This window comes from Homarus americanus, unplaced genomic scaffold (assembly GCF_018991925.1).
Source record: "Homarus americanus isolate GMGI-L3 unplaced genomic scaffold, GMGI_Hamer_2.0 scaffold6894, whole genome shotgun sequence".
NCBI lineage: Eukaryota > Metazoa > Arthropoda > Malacostraca > Decapoda > Nephropidae > Homarus > Homarus americanus.
The window spans coordinates 305,718-317,500 of NW_024731872.1; the positions used below are offsets into that span (position 1 = coordinate 305,718).

The 11,783-nt window shown below is 40.8% G+C and overlaps 2 long non-coding RNA genes across 6 annotated transcripts in view; both read right to left on the reverse strand.

Annotated features, from left to right (window-relative positions):
• LOC121868073 overlaps positions 1-11,783 on the reverse strand; it is a 118,582-nt gene that overhangs the window by 12,122 nt on the left and 94,677 nt on the right. For all 3 annotated transcript variants that reach the window (XR_006089300.1, XR_006089301.1, XR_006089299.1), the window contains one exon: positions 4,010-4,225. This is a non-coding gene — a long non-coding RNA (uncharacterized LOC121868073). The remainder of the gene's footprint in view (positions 1-4,009; positions 4,226-11,783) is intronic.
• Positions 6,833-8,266, reverse strand: LOC121868072. Of its 3 annotated transcripts, none has more exons than XR_006089296.1 (4): positions 8,228-8,266; positions 7,948-8,176; positions 7,750-7,807; positions 6,833-6,879 (listed from the first exon to the last, which is right to left on the reverse strand). It is a non-coding gene; the product is annotated as an uncharacterized LOC121868072 (long non-coding RNA). The 3 variants fall into 3 exon arrangements; XR_006089297.1 differs by lacking the exon at positions 6,833-6,879 and adding an exon at positions 7,320-7,355; XR_006089298.1 differs by lacking the exon at positions 6,833-6,879 and having other exon boundaries at positions 7,733-7,807; positions 8,033-8,176.

Consider the following 11,783-nt stretch of genomic DNA (forward strand, 5'->3'; position numbering starts at 1 on the left):
TTGCTTCCGTTTGTGTCGACATATCTTTGTGAGTCAGGCTTTTAAACTCTGTTGCAAATTAAAACGAAGCAACGTAGTAGATTAGAGGTAGAAAATGACCTGCGTTGTGCCCTTTCAAGCACTCCTCCGTGTATCCCAGAATTGGCGAAGAAAAAACAATCACAGGTTTCTCATTGACTGTAATCTTCATCTGAATAAAATTAATTACAAATTTACAATATCCTGGTATTCTATTGAACTTTTTGTTTACTGCATTATGCTTCAGTTTGGTCTGTTAAGTAATTCATTATAATAAAAAAAAACTATTTTACTTTTATTCAAGTTTTATAAATCCATCAACATTTTCAATTGGCATTTGATTTGTAAAACTCCACTATAAAAATAATCCATGTAAAATTGTAAATGTATATGTACTAATATGGAAAAAAATAAAGGATTTTCAGTATTATATGCATATTATTTGGAATGCACTTTTTGAGACAGACAATCTTGGAAAGGAGGGGGGAATGACATTCTGACATATGGTGAAAGGGGTGCATGGGGCAAACAAGGTTGAGAACCACTGTGCTAGATTGTCAGTTGATTGAAAATGTCCAAAGGAGGCCCACCAGACTGGTGCCTGCACAACGGAACCTCAGTTACCCAGAGAGAATAGAACACTTGCAATTGCTTCCGGCCCTAGCCGGAAGTTGCAAGGGGCAACTTAATTGGAGTTTATAAAAATCTCAGAGGGCATTACTCTGTCGAATGTTCACTCCCGAAGCTAGCAGATGGCCGTCCCACTAGGGTTTATAGGTTAAGGTTAAAGAAACCACAAGGTCAAAAATTATCGGTGAAACTTTTTGGGAGTGCAAGTTGAGAACTCTGGAACAACCTGCCAGATAATGTTATGACGTTACCGAGTGTAATCTCATTCAAAACCAGACTTGACCAACATTAACGCAGGTACAGATTCATTCTTAAGCCAGTACATGCCAGGTACTCGTTAATAAGAGACGTGAACGACAGCCGAAGCGGTTAACTGGCCGATCAGTGGAGTAGAGGATAAAATTAGTAAACAATGGCGTGTCTTTTTTTTAGATAAGAATGTGGTTTGTGCATATGGAAAGCAGTAAGACAGACTCTCTCCTATCGCTGAGTGTAAAATAACTTCGACAGAACGCACAACTGCAGTTGAGAGATAAATTTATTTATAGAGTAAGCATATAGTTACCCTATAAAATTTATGCATTTTTGTTTTCTTTTAGAGGTAAGATTGTTTCGTTTTCTATCAAAATGAAGGTGGTAACTAATGTAAACATTGACGCTGCTGGCACTAAAATTAAGTTAGTCTATTATTTTCACATGAACCATATTAATTAGCAATAGTTTCATAAAATAATGATACATACTTTATTTTAATGGGAAACTGAAGTGAGTGACAATGCTAGAACAAAATTTTATCTTTCTTTAGATGCATCGACATACTGATTGCCATTGTTTGTATACTTGCACAGCTACACAGGCTGAACTAATGTGAAGTTGTATCTTTTTATCTACACTCAACACGTGGCAAAGATAGTGGTTACGGCTCCATCAATGGAGTTCTGTGGGTGTTGAGGGTACTGTAATTACGCACGTACTTCTCATGCCATGGGTTCGAGTCCTGATTCGTGGCACACGTAGGAAGGGTAATCCGCTTTCCTCCTGCACTAAGAGTGGACAATAAAGTTCATAGCATAGTAACAAACAACACACCAGCCGCACAAATAGCTAGTGAACTGATAAGTGGTGAAATGATAAATTCAGCAAATTAAACTTAAATTATAGGAGGTTTACTCTGGAAGTTTTATACCCTAGGTGTTTTTCTCCCTTGATGGAACTCGAACAGTGGAGCATCACTACGTTTTAGGCATCATCGAAGCCTTGACTGCCATCCTGGCATCTACCCACTACCAGAGTTCTCTTCGCCCAGTTTCGCTGTTTTTCTTTCAAGAATTCATCGTAGATGAGCCTCAAATCGTTAACCTAGGTTAAGCTAACTAAAGTTAAGAACATAAGGAGTCTGCAATAGGCCGGTTGGCCTGTGCATGGCAGCTCCTGTCGAGAGTTACTACCACTCTCTATCATCCATGGATCTATCCAGCCTCCTTTTGAAACTTTCCAGCGTTCCAGCACTTACTACAAAGTTGCTAAGCTTAAATGTAGGTTGTACGTGAATAGTCTGAATATAGTAGGTATTGTGGTCATCAAGTTGTTCATCTCGCGCTCCATGTTGGTACCTGTGGTCATCAATGTTTACATCAATGCCCATCTCCCACCTGCAGTCAAACTCATAACCTAGCCTGTCGTAGGCGATGTAGAAGAGTTTTCCCTCTCCCGATGAGTTCTTCTTTACGAGGTGGTGGTTTTTACTCTTACGTTTTTGGTATCAGCTGGCTGGTAGTGACAGCTGAAAAGGTCTTATTTTTCCTCATCAATTGTACTTTTGTTTGTCGCGCAGTATTCTTGGTCTGCTGGTAACAGCCTGGAATCAACATGTGACTCTAAATAGTCTTTTGTGGCGCGAGCTGCCTCATCACCACACCCACTTGGCTCAGGATCCAGTTGATGTTTTCTGGTGTCTCATGGGGTTGACAATGTGCTAAGAACGTGAGTAACAAGTCATAAATTGCCTTTATGGTTTGTATTCTTTAATGCCTCCGTAGCAGACTTCGAGTCGGTGTGAATGATAATAATCTGGTGGTGTTGCTTCATGTTATCTACTACTACAACTACTTTGCTGTCACTCGGACACTGCTGACAACTTTCAGTAAGGACGCTAATAAAGCTAGTTTTGTATGACCTGAAATAATGCTCATGCTAAACGCCCATACTCTGTTGGAGAATGAGAAGAAAAATATTGCTGAAGTTGTTGTAGCGTTAGATCCAGGTAACACAATACATCAGAAACTAACAGCACACACTTCAGTTTCTCGCCATACTACAGATTTGTATCTCCTTGATGTTGCTTTTAAGATGCAAAATTATTTGAAGAATTCTCTAGCATTCAGCTTAGCTCTTGACGAATCTACAGATATACAATACATTCCACAACTGATGATGTTTGTTCATTATGTTTCCTCTGATGTAACTGTTAAAACAGAAAAGTTAGACTTAGTGCCATCAAAAGAAACAACTTGTAGTGTTGATAATAAAAATGCGCTTGACAGAGCCTTAACAAATGTACGTGTTTCACTGGATAAACTTGCCAGTGTTGCAAAGGATGGAGCACCTGCAATAGTGGTGAAAAATGCAGAACTAATTGCACTCCTGAAAAGTGATCCCAACTTTACAGAGTTTCTCCCTGTTCGTTGCATTCACGGTTAATGTGATCAGTGATGGTTGTGTGTCTCAAACCTCTGGTTACGGATTCATCTGTTGTGGAAATGGAACTAATGGAACTCCAGAACGACCTGGCTCTAAAACTGATTCTTAAACCTCAGTCTACAGTCGAGTTCTCGAAGCAAGTTCCAGAAATAACATATCCTGAACTCAAGAAAACTAGTGTGCAACTCATCTCAATTTTCAGCACGACGTGCAGCTACGAATCACTGTACTCCGTAATGAAGTGTAAGTCGAAACATCGTTCAATCCTTACAGATCAACACCTGGAGGAAACTGATTCGTACAGCCTTGGCAACATATCAGCCAGATTTTCCAAGACTCACGGCCAAGATGGAGACCCAGAAGACCTCAACTAGCAGTAAACAGCCTGATAACTGAAACAGTATTTTTTTTAACATCAAATAATGTTATGATAATACTATAGTGTAATTTTGTAAGGTGGCATCTGACTAAAATATCTTTAATTTTTTTTTTTTTTTTTTTTTACATATTTTCCTTCCTGTTTTGGTCAAAATATTTATTAAAGATAAAAATGGTCATATCTTGCTGCTCTCAAACACGTGAAAATTATCGTGTGGCTCTTGGGTTCAGTAAGTCTGGCACCCTTGGTCTAAAGAGTATGAGAGCTGCCCATTTCGTTTACCTTGCCATAGGTGGTGGTGGTACTATGGTGGTGGTGGTGGTGCCGGTAGTGCCGGTGGTGGTAGTGCCATAGTGGTGATAGTGCCATGGTGGTGATGCCGTGGAAGTGGTGCAGTGTTGGTGTTGTGGTGGTGACAGCTGTTGTTACATGTCCCAGTTGGCCATTTTCAGCTGTGGTGGTGCAGTTCAATTTTCCAAAGTTTTGTTGTAACTTCCCCTGGAACAGACAAAATATTATATTTACTAAAAAGAACTTGGAGATGTTAGGCTAGGTTAGGTTAGGTAGCACTAAGGTGTTTAAGCATCAGGTGTAACAAGTTGGAGTGTCGATTCTTCATGTTATCCATTCTTTCATCTGGGGTTCTAACTACGGCCAGTAATGAAACAATTAATGACATGGTGACAAACCTTACAACTCTCACATCAGGATACCTGACTTTTCCAACCTAACTGAACATTCAAGCTACGTAACCTCTAGTCAGCCCAACCGAGAATTCCCGGATATGTGACTTTCTACATTGTTGGCCAGTCACCTCTTAACTTGATTTTTTTAAGAAATCCATTGACAGAACAAACTTTTGGAGTGAGTTGTGAAGTGTTATAATAACTTTCCAGTGTGTGTTATGACAGCACTGAGTGGATGATCATTCAAGACCAAACTTGACCAACACTGGTGCAGGCACAGATAGATACATTCTGGAGCCATACTTGCCAACAGTATGTAACAGAGAGCCAGTACTTGCCAACAGTATGTAACAGAGAGCCAGTACTTGCCAATAGTGTGTAACAGAGAGCCATTACGTGCCCAGTACTGTACTTATCAATGGTGTGTGACAGCGAGCCAGTACATGCCAATAGTGTGTAATAGAACCAGTACATGACCAGCACTTGCCAACACTGTTTAACAAGAGAAATTACCGCCCGCCGAAGAGACTAACAGTGGCGAAGTGGATAAAGTTATTACAGTATTGTAAAGAAAAAAAAATAAAAGAAAAAATTAAACCTTGACACAGGATTATATTTTCTTAACTTCCACTAATTGGCCTGTTAGCCGTGGGCCTTCATATTCTACCATGGACTTTATCACTACTACTGCACCAGGATCCTCGCCTTACCTTACTTAACAAAATATGTGGTATTAGTCTGGAATTCTTACCAAGGATCTGGAGATATTCACTGCAGATAATGACTGGTGTGTACAGTATATTACATCTTCATTGCATTGTAAATGAATTGGGATCATCTAAAGATTTAGTCAACCAGTTTATTTCCCCTTAAGATTAATCATTCTAATGTTAACTTAACCTAACCAAGGAACACCATCAGGGCGCTTAATCATGATGGGGAATAGGACAGGGTTAATCTTCAGGTGATTTATGAATGGTACTGTAAATGCTGCCTTTCCTTTCATCCCTATTCTTTTATCCCTCCACCCTCTTACTTCCTCACTCACTCTCTCTCTCTCTCTCTCTCTAAAAGCTTTGACGTCTCACCAACTGCTGTGACGTCATCTTTGACACCTATGACTTGGCAGTTAACTTTCCAAGAGAAGAATAAAGCCTTTTTCATAACAGAGACAATGGTTTTGCTGGAGCACGAGCCACTGCAAAAAGAGATATTCGAAGAAGATATGCATGTGGAGGCTGTCCTAAAAAAGAGAAACGGCTATGAATCACAAAGACACACTTTATTTATGAATATCCAGATGAACCCATAAACGATGCAATGGAGAGGATGAAAGTCACATTTTTCAGTATGGTGGTCGACTCAGCCACTGTGTCTTTAGATTGGCAGATTCAAAGCACTAGGGGATGTGAGAACTAAGTTTGGAGTGTTGTACAACTTTTCAAACATGATCAATGAGGCAGTGACAAAAGAGTGTGAAGAACTTGGGGAAACATTAAGGTAGGGAAGGAAGCCTTCCAAATTTGCCAAAAGAGTTGAAAGACATCAGGACAGCACTTGAAATCTTAAATTACCTTCATCAGTAGCAGTTGAAAGAAATTTATCCCAATCTTTTGATAGCACTTGGGATTGCTTGCACTCTCCCAGTGACAGTGGCATCAGCTGAGAGAAGCTTTTCAAAACTCGAGTTCATAAAGACCTATCTCGGAACCACAATGGCACAAGATCGCCTCGGTGAACTCGCTATTATTAGTATATTAATCAAGATATTAGCAGGCAGCTGTCAGGTAATAGTGTTACTGAAGATTTTGCCTCGAGAAAATAAAGCAGTACAGATTTTAAGTTCTTCAGAGTATTGGTACTGTACTGTATTTATGATTTGACAAACATTATTTATTTCGATATAACAAACATTAAAATTAACTTGAAGTGTAGCTGTAGTGGAGGAACACCTTGAAGTGTAGCTGTAGTGGAGGAACACCTTGAAGTGTAGCTGTAGTGGAGGAACACCTTGAAGTGTAGCTGTAGTGGAGGCACCTTGAAGTGTAGCTGTAGTGGAGGAACACCTTGAAGTGTAGCTGTAGTGGAGGAACACCTTGAAGTGTAGCTGTAGTGGAGGAACACTGTGAAGTGTAGCTGTAGTGGAGAGGAACACATCAGAGTGTAGCTGTAGTGGAGAACACCTTGAGTGTAGCTGTAGTGGAGGAACACCTTGAAGTGTAGCTGTAGTGGAGAACACAGAGTGTAGCTGTAGTGGAGGCACCTTGAAGTGTGGCTGTGGTGGAGGAACACCTTCAGAGTGTGCTGTAGTGGAGGAACACCTTGAGTGTGGCTGTGGTGGAGAACACCTTGAAAGAGTAAGCTGTGAGTGGAGGAACACCTTGAAGTGTACCTGTAGTGGAGGAGCACCAGAAGTGTGGCTGTAGTGGAGGAGCACCTTGAAGTGTAGCTGTAGTGGAGGAGCACCTTGAAGTGTAGCTGTAGTGGAGGTGCACCTTGGAGTGTAGATTTGGTGGTGGAGCACCTTGACATGAAGCTGTAGTGGAGGAGCACTTGAGTGTGGCTGTGGTGGAGGAACACTGCAATTGTAGCTGTAGTGGAGGCCTTGAAGTGTGGCTGTAGTGGAGCACCTTGAGTGTAGCTGTGGTGGAGGAGCCCATGAGTGCAGCTGTAGTGGAGGAACACCTTGAAGTGTGGCTGTAGTGGGAGAAACACCTTGAGTGTAGCTGTAGTGGAGAACACCGTGGAGTGTAGCTGTGGTGGAGGAACACCTTGAAGTGTGGCTGTAGTGGAGGAGCACCTTGAAGTGTAGCTGTGGTGGAGGAGCACCTTGAAGTGTGGCTGAGTGGAGGCACTCTGAAGTGTAGCTGTAGTGGAGTGCACCTTGAGAGTGTAGCTGTAGTGGAGGAGCACCTTGACATGAAACTGTAGTGGAGGAGCACCTTGAAGTGTGGCTGTAGTGGAGGAACACCTTGAGTGTGGCTGTAGTGGAGGAGCACCTTGAAGTGTAGCTGTGGTGGAGGAGCACCTTGAAGTGCAGCTGTAGTGGAGAGAACACCTTGAAGTGTGGCTGTGGTGGAGGAACACCTTGAGTGTGGCTGTGGTGGAGGGCATGAGTGTGGCTGTAGTGGAGGAGCACCTTGAGTGTGGCTGTAGTGGAGGAGCACCTTGAGTGTGTGGCTGTGGTGGAGTGCTCTGAAGTGTGGCTGTAGTGGAGGAGCACCTTGAAGTGCAGCTGTAGTGGAGGAACACTCTGAAGTGTGGCTGTGGTGGAGGAACACCTTGAAGTGTGGCTGTAGTGGAGGAGCACTGAGTGTAGCTGTAGTGGGGGAGCACCTTGAAGTGTAGCTGTAGTGGAGGAGCACCTTGAAGTGTAGCTGTAGTGGAGGAGCACCTGAAGTGTAGCTGTAGGAGGAACACTGAAGTGTAGCTGTAGTGGAGGAACACCTTGAAGTGTAGCTGTAGTGAGGAACACCTTGAAGTGTAGCTGTGGTGGAGGAGCACCTTGAAGTGTAGCTGTAGTGGAGGAGCAACCTTGAAGTGTAGCTGTAGTGGAGGAGCACCCTGAAGTGTAGCTGTAGTGGAGGAGCACTGAAGTGTAGCTGTAGTGGAGGAACACCTTGAAGTGTAGCTGTAGTGGAGGAACACCTTGAAGTGTAGCTGTAGTGGAGGAGCACCTTGAAGTGTAGCTGTGTGGAGGAGCACCTTGAAGTGTAGCTGTAGTGGAGGAGCACCTTGAAGTGTAGCTGTAGTGGAGGAACACCTTGGCAGCAGTGGAGGAGCACCTTGAAGTGTAGCTGTAGTGGAGGAGCACCTTGAAGTGTACCTGTAGTGGAGGAACACCTGAAGTGTAGCTGTAGTGGAGGAACACCTAGTGTAGCTGTAGGAGGAACACCTTAAGTGTAGCTGTAGTGGAGGAACACCTTGAAGTGTAGCTAGTGGAGGAGCCCTTGAAGTGTACCTGTAGTGGAGGAGCACTCTTGAAGCAATGTAGTGAGGAGCACCTTGAAGTGTCTGTAGTGGAGGCACCTGAAGTGTAGCTGTAGGAGGACACCTGAAGTGTAGCTGTGTGGAGAACTTGACATGAAGCTGTAGTGGAGGAGCACCGCAGTGTAGCTGTAGTGGAGGAACACCTTGAAGTGTAGCTGTAGTGGAGAACACCTGAATTATTGATTGTTCAGAGAAGGCCTGTCGTTTTCCGGCCTTCTGAGCAACAATCAAAACAGCTCGGGCGTGTTCATACCTCTCATTGGCTCTTCCTGGCGAGAAATCCAAGTAATTTCTCCACCATCATGGAGGTTTTATAACACATAGGGATATTTCCTCCAATCCGGGAAATGTCGATAATTTTGTAAGTAAACTTGAAAAGAAAAAATCTTTAAATTACCTGACATATGAATAAAAAACATTATCTCTAACATCTTTTTATATGTTGAGTGTAAATTTGGCATCTATTTACTTGAATATATTAATCTTTCTCTAAACTTTTGGAATTATGTATGACTGACTGTGTGTGTGTGTGTGTGTGTGAAGTACAAAAAAAATAAAATAAAAATATACGTATTACATAACCGATAATAAATGCCTGAACAGTGGGTACAAAATTACGTAATGCACAGTACAATATGATCACATGAGGCTACAACATGGTTGCAATGAAGGTACAACACTTCAGGTGCTGTACATGATAATTACATACTGAAAACAAGGGTTTGACCAGAATTAAACTCACTGTCGAATATACAGACCTGTACTAACATTATATAATTATATAGTGCAAATTATAATGATACTTTAATTTCATTTGATGAATAATGAAACAACACAGGAAAAAAATACAAGTATACATTCATTACAAAAGGAAGGTTAAGTGTGTGTATATATATATATATATATATATATATATATATATATATATATATATATATATATATATATATATATATATATATATATATATATATATATATATATATTAAAACTTTCCACTAACATGAATGTTTTTTATATTTTTTCCGCCATAGGTCTTCATTTTTCACATTATATTGTACACCAAAAAAACCTTTATAATCCAAGCAAAGTTCTAAATTTATCCTTATCTTAACGTGTTGGCCTAAAACATCCATTATCCTAATGTAGTCCGAACATTATTTTATCATCCAGATTAATTAACCCACAATCTGCAATCACTCAAATTAGTTATCCATCTCTTTATCCAGATCAATTATCAACTATCCTCCATTATCCATGCCAGGTATATCCAGGCCAAGTAACCTCCATTATCCAGGCCAGTTATCTTCCATTATCCTGGCCAGTTATCTTCCATTATCCAAGCCAGTTATCCTCCATTATCCAAGCCAGTTATCCTCCATTATCCAAGTCAGGTATCTTCCATTATCCAGGCCAGGTATCCTCCATTATTCAGGCCAAGTATCCTCCATTACCCAGGCCAGGTATCTTCCATTATCCACGCCAGGTATCCTCCATTATTCAGGCCAAGTAGCCTCCATTATACACGCCAGGTATCCTTCACTATCCATTCCATACCTGAAAAGAAGTCATATTAGACACTGTGGGCTTTTGCAATATATTAATAGTACTGAACAATAGACAGGGGAATCTTACAAAGTTAAAAGACATTACAACTTGGAACCAATATAGACACTGGCAACAGGACAATCACACACTATCATCATGCAGGTATATCACCACAACACCTGTACACGTCAGCTGTTAGCATTCATATTTATTATCAGCTGTGATGGTAGCAAAATTTTATCATGACTTCTGTATTATTAGGTGAAGATGATTATACCTGATCCCGAGAGCAGGTTTAATCAGTAACAAAAAAAAAGTTAAACCGTAAAATAGTTAATGAAATGGTCACCGAGTTAAACAGTCATCAATAAACATGACAGTTACAGGACAGTCACTGGACAATAAAGTGTCAGTCTTAACAAGTAAAGAGAGTGAAGAGACTGTTAGTTTTGATATAATTATTGGTCTTGTGAAAGCCAGCAATGTTTTGGGCTGGGATTGGGCAATCAAATGATGATGTCATAGTTATATTCATGACATGACCTCTGATGCTCCTATGCTTCCGTGTCTACCGATTTTGTTCGCTCGTTGGAAGCGAAACTGTAAAATTAATTCATGTCGAAAATTTAAAAAGGTATTCACATCAATTCTTCTAGGCAAGACAAAAATACTGGATGCCGGAGACATTTGATACGCAAACGTGTCTTTGTTATGATTAGCGACGTCACGGATAGCCAGTAATCGCACAGCCAAATGAGAAAGCGTTTGGAACATCTCGTGTTAGCTATGGACTAAGAATGTATTAACTTACAATAAGAAAAAAACAGACAATGAACATCAAGCTTGTCTTACGTGTGAATGAGTATTTGATAATAATCCAAAATGATAAGAAACCGTGAGGCTTTAAGACACAGTAACATCGGTTAGATATAAACCATCTAGCCATGCTTACACCACCGACCAGTACACTGTCAGCGTTTATCTCGACAGAATGTTTGTTTTTTACAGCAGCAAAAAATAACAATATCACAAACTAACTTAATCTAACCTAGGCTAAGTATGGTAATATTAGGTTATGTTAGGTAGGCTAAGGTTAGTTTAAATAATGTTCAGTTACGATAGGATAGGTTCGATTAGTTAGATCCTGTAACATTCTTTAGACTTCGAGAATTTCTGATAAAAGAAATAATAATCAGTTGGGGGACACGGCAACAGTTTGACCTTGACCTGTGACTCTCAAAGGATCTGTCGAGTTTCATCAAAATCTAACCTCTTTTTTTTTTGTAGAAGAAGAGAGGAGTGTGCTGTGTTGTCCCACACACAAACAGGTAAATTAGGAGAAGAAAATGAAGCAATCTTGATTTATTTTGAAGAAATGACGAGTACGAATGAAAAGGTCAGGAGTAAAATCTTGAGAGAAGTACGGATACAGGGTCAGAAAAGGATAGGATGAGAAAAAGAGGGAATAAGGCAGAAAAAGAGGGAATAAGGCAGAAAGAAGATATACAAGGGGAGGGGTTATATTGTAAAGGTGGATCTACACCAGCATAACAATGTTGGTAACATTGTCGTCATCATGTTGGATAAAAGTTGCCAACAATGTCGGACAGAAATGTGAAATAATCTCATAGTCCACACCAGTCAAATGACTTCACATTTTTCTGTTGGCGACAATGTTCGCAACACTAATGTTGCAAACAAGTGACCAACAAAGTTACGTTGGTGTGGATCCACCATGTGCCACCACACTCTACCACTCACTACACAACCTACCACACCACCCACCACAGAACCCACTACATCACCTACCACACAACCCACCACATCACTCA